Here is a 7,624-nt window from a genome sequence, read left to right as displayed (position 1 = left end):
TCATTGTTATATCGAGTGGACATAATATATCTATAATGAGGGGAGTGCAACTATGGGCTTTAATGGAGTGACCCATTAGTTAACGAATGGGGGTCAATTCGGTGTAAAGAGTTTAGCCAATTAATCTCGGATCATTGGAACCCATGATCTGTAGGTCCCGAGGTCCCCCTACTAGCTCATAAATGGATTAACTTTAGAGTAGCGTGATAAGTTAATTTGAAACGTCCAAATTAGAATTAAGGGAATCAGGTTTAATTTTAAAATTAAACGGAATTGGAGAATTAATTAATATTTAAATATAATTTAAATATTAAATTCATGAAGGTGGATTTGTGTAAAATTAATTTAATATTTGACATTAAATTAATTAAAATTGTTTAATTAATTATTATTATGAATTTTATTAGAAAATTAATTTATGAAATTAATTTTGTAAAATTAATAAATCTTTTCAGTTTTGAAAAACAAAATTGATTTTTAGAAATCATTTTTGAAAATCAAAATTGCAAAAACACAAAATTTGAAATGTGGAATGTCTCCACTACTCATTCAACTAGCTCACACTAAATCCACTTAAGTTTTGCTTCAAATATCCAAGCATGAGCTGCATCTCATGTAGCTATCTTCTTTGCATGAAAGCCCTGCAATAAATAGAGAAGATGGAAGTGGGATTGAGGCATGCATCAATAGAGTTTTTGCTGAAAAATTCGAGTTGAAGCAGTTGTTCTTTAAATGGGTTGTTACAGTGAGTTCTTCTCCAAGTTCCCTTCATTCAAACTTATTTTGAGTCTCACAACTCAATCTAAAGCTTCGAGAGAATAGTGGGAAAGATCTTTAGGTGATTCACAACGAGAATTGGAGAAGTTTGCAGCTGAGAATCGAGTTTCTAAAAGTTCTACAAAGGTATTGCTTGAAACCCTCTTATTATTGTATGAGCATGCTTTATTTATAGCCAAAATTAATGAATTAGAATACTTATTGATTCTTGTTGCTTCTGCTGCATACATATATACTCTTACAATTGGTATCAGAGCATATTTTAAGCATTCAATTTGGTTTAATTTGGGATGGTGGGTGTTTTTCATGAGATATGAAAATGGTGCACCAATATGGTTTTCTGAGTTTTGATATTTAATTTCTCTTTGATTTCTTGATTAAATTTGTAATTGGCTCTTGTATGATGAGCTTATATGTGTGCTCAAGAGTCTGTAATTTATATGGAGTCATTAAAGTTGAAATTAAGTTGTAATTGAAGAAACAAGTGAAGAAGGCCGAGCTGCATATTCCAGTTCTTCAGCATCTGCTCAAATCTCGTTGATCAAGTTTCAAGGGAGATTTCCATTTTGAGTGAGAGTGGGTTTTTTTCAAGCGAGATACCATTTCAAGCAAGATTCCAATGGAATTTTTGAGCGAGATTTCAAGTTCAAATGATATTTTGAATCGAGTTTGAGCAAGGTTTCTAGTTCGAGCGAGATTATGAATCAAGTTCGAGCGAGATTTTAAGTATGGAGTGAGAGATTGAGTTTGAAGCGAGATTCTTGAATCGATTTTCAACAAGAGTTTGAGATGGAGCGAGATTTCAAATGAATTAGCGAGAGATGAACCGAGCGACACTAGAACTAGCAAGAGCAGCCGGTGTGATCGATTTTCTTCAAGTCTTGTCTGACTCGGCCTCAAATGGTTCTTGGCTAGTCCGGTTCAAACTGTTTGGGTTCGGTTTGGAGTGGTTCGAGCGATCCGAAAGCAGTTTTGAAGCTGTTACTTGCTATTTAGTAATAATTAGGCTTTTGTTTGCTTGTTTATGCCAAAACTAAAACCATATCAGTATCTATTTAATTATTTTTGCATTTGATGTATGTTATAATTAAATAAATCTTGTATGTACATATAGTATGCCATGTAGATTTAAAATCTCACCATAGGAAGCATGTTACATGCATTGAAAGTATTTTATAAACAGTTATAATATATAGTATGTATGTTAGAGTTTCTTTTATTTAATATAAATTTTATATTAAATATTGAATGTCTTTGATGTATGTTGTGGATGTTTAGCATGTCTAAAATTTTGTAAGTTGTTATAAAATTGGGTTAGACGTTTAAAATCCATAACAAAGAACAACTATATGCTCACATAGGGTTAACCACTCATTTTAATAGTTAAAATAGGTAGTTAAACTTGTAAAACTCGGGTTACAAACTCAACCGGTATATAATCCTATCGAAGGCTGGAGGTATTTAAGTTGATGATCTATGGAACATGTCCTACCTGGGAATTATGGCCAAATTATTGAGCGTTGTTAACCAGTTTTATGAGCAATACACGAGCGATGTGAGGTTTTAAAACTAGTTTATCACCTAGCCATTGTAAGATTAAATCCAATTATAAACGTTATACTTGGATAAATACCTAGACTTAGGTTGTTTAATTAGCCAAAACAAGCCTAAGAAACGAATACCCCATTTATCATTAGAACACTTCAGTGGGAGTTTAGTAATATATATGATATGCTATTAAAACACTTCAGTGAAAATCAAATAATGTATATGATATGTTAGAACACTTCAGTGGGAGATTAATAAACATATGTGATATGATTATTTCTAGCTCTCATGTCTATACGAGTTCACAATAAAAAAAATTCATGTGGCACTTCGTGTCACCTTGGGAGTGACATCCATACGGAAAGTGTTTACATGAATCGAGATTATGGTGAATGGGGGAAGTTGTTCAGTTTAAAATCAAATATGGTGTTTCGATTTTAAAATTTTCACGTTCTCAAGATGTTCACACTAAAAGGTTCATGCGGCACTTTGTGTCACCCTGGGAGTAACCTCTATATGGAAAAGTGTTCGTCATAGATCAAGACCGAAGCGAATGGGAGAAGTAGTTCATAGTAAGTGGGTGAGAGATATGTGTCACCATATCCTACGGTCTTTTATGTTGGTTTGAATCGTGAGATTCCTATGTTGCACCTGCTTGTCGTCTTTAAGTCGACCTCGCTAGTCATTTAACGACGGCTATCCCCACGGAGGGTTTTAATATAGGATTCGGAATAACTCAAACTCCAGAAATGGATAGGATTTCTAAAGTCGATTTCAACTTTGATTTTCCAACTTCGGGAGCATCGTTGGGATCAAACTTCTAAGGTATGAAAACAAAGGGTTACACTTATAGAATTATCAAAGAGTTAGTAATTTCTGACAAAAAATGGTAGCTAAATGACTATCGGAATATGAGTTATTCCGGTGATAGTGTTTAGTCAAGAATGTCTTTCTATAGTATCTTTGCAAAAATAATCTTGGGTATATTATTACTTTGCTAAAACTTGATTGGATTTAAAAGCAATTCACTTATAAAATTTGTTTATATCTTTTAGAATGACAAGTGCACTAGTACAATTGTTGGCATTTGATAAACTGATAGAGTATAATTATGCGACCTGGAAATCAAATTTGAATATTTATACTGGTGATAGATGATTTACGATTCGTCTTAATAGAGGATTATCCTCCCGTTTTGAGATCTAACGAAAATCGAACTGTTCGGGATGCGTACAATAGATGGATCATGGTGAATGATAAAGCCCGTGCTTATATCCTTGCCAACACATCTGATGTTTTGGCAAAGAAACATGAGGATATAGGTACAACCAAAGAGATTATGGAATCTCTACGAGAGATGTTCAAGCAACTGTCCTTCTCCCTAAGGCATGATGCTATAAAGTATGTTTATAACTGCCGCATGAAAGAGGGGCCCTCTGTTCGTGAACATGTTCTGGATATGATGGTCCACTTCAATGTGGCGAAAGTAAATGGCGCTGTCGTTGACGAGAGAAGTCAAGTCGGTTTTATTCTAGAATCTCTTCCGAAGAGTTTTCTACAGTTCTATACGAATGCGTTAATGAAGAAAATTGAATACAGTTTGACTACTTTGCTAAATGAGCTAAAGGCTTACCAAACAATGATGAGAGCTAAAGGTATGGAATCAGAAGTATACGTTACTACCACTGAAAAGAGAGGATCGTCCTCTAAAAAGCCTGATGTTGCTTCCTCTTCACAGAGTAAGAGTGTTCCTGTTAAGAAGAACAAAGGGAAAGGGAAAAGAAACCCGCTGGGAAGAAAGGCAAGAATAATGCTACAGACAAAGGAAAGTATTTCCACTGCAACGAGGAAGGGCACTAGAAGAGGAACTGCCCTTGGTACCTTGCTGAGAAGAGAGTAGAGAAAGCAAAACAGGCAAACTAGTTCCTGAAAACCGCTTGCTCAGCTTAACTAGTGGGAGATGTTGCTGTCTGATGATAATTTTTTGCTTTTGTTATCATGTAAAGAACAAATTTTATATATTTTTGTTGTAAATGAAATGTTTATTTTCGAAAATTATGTTTGTTCTATCTCATAGCAACTTTTGTTAAGAACTAAACCTAGTTAAAAGCCATTTGTAAATATTCAGATATTTAAAACAACAAATAGTTATTTAACCTAAATGATAAGTTTAGAACACTTGAAACGTTCAGAGTGTACAAAACTTGTTAGGTAAAATAAACCAAAATACTTTCATTAGATCAAAGTATAGAAAGTTTAAATATTTTAGATCTATTTGATAGAACTTGAAATCCAGTGCTAAGCTTTCTTGTTGCCTTAAATTGGTTTCTCAACATCATTGGAATGGTGTTCCAGATTACCTTGTATACTTGTTTCCATAAAACTTGTATAAATCAATAAAGAGTTAATGAATTAACATTGTTAACAAGATTTGTTTAGATAGGTAAGATGCGTCTTACTCAAAGAGTTTAGAGTACCTCGATGTAGTAGGAGGAAAATATGACTTCCTGGTCATTAAGAATAAGATGCATTCCCTATATAGTTTAATAAGAAGTCTATTGTACACTAACGTGTTTACAGTGATTCTCTCGGCTAAAGTGTTAGAGAATCATCTAGTAAATCTAGGAATACCAAGTTAATAATCTCAGGCAAGTGGGAGAAATATCGGGTATGGGATATCGAATGGTAAACCATAGTATGGGATGCCCTAGTTTATTGTATTTTTTTGTAAAACTCATAAACGTAGTTTTATATATTCAGATATATAAATTACCACTGGAGTTTTAATCCAAATGGGAGTTTTTGGGTTTTATGTTCTAAAACTTGTGGTTTGTAAACAATAAAACTTATTCTGAAAATTCAATAAGTTGTTATTGAATATATGTATTGCTTATTTCATTTTAGAAATCCAATAAACTAAAAGACCCATGACTGTTACATGAGTACTTGAACTATATGTGGAGACATAAAAGTGAATTAGGTTCGAGTAAATAGTCAAAATGATCTATAGTATATGAATGAAGTTGAGTACCTTATTTTGGTAACACTATTGGATGTGGTCCACTCTGAAGTTGTTACAAAAAGTTGTAAAGTGCTACAGACGATGTGATTCTACTTCGTACATGTTATGACATGGGGAATGGGGGCGTTCTGTGCAATGGGTTTGTACAAGATCAGACCACGAAATCGATCACTCTTACTTTATAACGTTGTTTATTGTATAAGACTGACTATTTCAAAACAATGATCTAGGTAACTTGACCACAATCCTGAGATAACTATGAACTCCTATTTATTCAGGATTATCCTTAGATTTTCATAGGTGAGGGTTGACTCAACAACGCCGACTCAATAAACCTCTATTTCAGGGGTAAGACCAGGTAGATAGTTAGGGACATAAGGTGCAAGATGGAATTCACCCCTACCCGCTTTTAGGGATAGTAGAGAGGTTGTTCTCTTAGGTGCTGAACCGGGTCTTGAACAAGGGGTCTCACCCTCTCATTGGCCTGGGAGGGACTCAGTTTGTTGATTGGATCATAAATCAATTATTCATTAGAGGATCAGTGGGACTTAAGGAATAAGAGGTAATCTCAGGGGTAAAACAGACATTTGACCCAACCATTATTACGAACAACCTATGAAGGGTTAACTTACTAATCATGGTTATATCGAGTGAACATAATATAAAAGGAGTGCAACTATGGGCTTTAGTGAAGTGACCCATTAGTTAACGAATGAGAGTTAATTCAGTATAAAGAGTTTAGCCAATTAATCTCGAATCGTTGGAGCCCATAATCTGTAGGTCCCCCTACTAGCTCGTAAATAGACTAGCTTTAGATTAGTGTGATAAGTTAATTTGAAACGTCGAAATTAGAATTAAGAGAATTATTAATTATATGAGATATAATTATGCATTTAATTTTAGAATTAAATGGAATTGAAAATTTAAATAATATTTAAATATGATTTAATATAATTCATGAAGGTGGAATTTATGTACAATTAATTTAGTATTTGATATTAAATTAATTAAATTTTTTTAATTAATTAATTAATATTAATTTTATTAGAAAATTAATTTATGAAATTAATTTTGTAAAATTAATAAATCTTTTCAGTTTTGAAAAACAAAATTGATTTTTAGAAATCATTTTTGAAAATCAAAATTGCAAAAATACATAATTTGAAATGTGGGATTTCTCCACTACTCATTCAACTAGCTCACACTAAATCCACTTAAGTTTTGCTTCAAATATCCAAGCATGAGGTGCATCTTATGCAGCTATCTTCTTTGCATGAAAGTCTTGCAATAAATAGAGAAGATGGAAGTGGAATTAAGGCATGCATCAATAGAGTTTTTGCTAAAAAATTTGAGTTGAAAAAGCTGATCTTCAAGTGGGTTGTTGCAGTGAGTTCTTCCCCAAGTTCCCTTCATTCAAACTTATTTTGAGTCCCACAACTCAATCTAAAGCTCCACGAGAATAGTGGGGAAGATCTTGAGGTGGTTCAAAATGAGATTTGGAGACGTTTGCAGTTGAGAATTGAGATTTTAAAAGTTCTACAAAGGTATTGCTTGAAACCCTTTTATTATTGTATGAGCATGCTTTATTTATAGTCAAAATTAATGAATTAGAATGCTTATTAATCCTTGTTGCTTCCGCTGCATGCTGATATACTCTTACATGACGTTTAGCTCCCGATGATATTGCCAACAATGTAATTAGCACCGGGAGATGTTTTCCTAATGCTTTTTAGTGATTGCCCGACGGTTTTTATCATCGGCAAATACCTTTTTCCTTGTAGTGATGGGCCATAGTTTACTAAATTTAATAAATCAAAGAATTGGACCGTTTTTAAAAAAATTAGAATGAAGGCAAGATACTAACACAAAATTAGATATGGTTTAATACAATAGTTGGGATGTGAAAATGAGCATATAGTTCAATTTTTGTGTCACCATAATAATAATAATAATTAAAAATAAATAAATGATATTTGGGATGATAACAAATTAGGGTAAGTAGTAATAAGTTGGGTGTAATAATGTTAATGCAAATAAAGCAATAATGACAAACAAAACATGCATGGTCTGCACAATATTAATATCATTTTTTTAGTCAAAATATTAATGCATATATTTAATGACATTAAAGAGTTAGGTTGGCCTTCTCAAAAAAGTAAAAATAAAAAGAGGGAAAATAAAACAAAAAAAGTATGATTGACACTTTTATTAAAACCACTTATATATTACTTTATTGTAACATGCATTGTGTTAGTCTTTTTTAAAAAAAAAAAAAAA

This window comes from Benincasa hispida, chromosome 11 (genome assembly GCF_009727055.1).
Source record: "Benincasa hispida cultivar B227 chromosome 11, ASM972705v1, whole genome shotgun sequence".
NCBI classification, from domain to species: domain Eukaryota; kingdom Viridiplantae; phylum Streptophyta; class Magnoliopsida; order Cucurbitales; family Cucurbitaceae; genus Benincasa; species Benincasa hispida.
Note: the sequence above shows the minus strand (reverse complement) of the source record.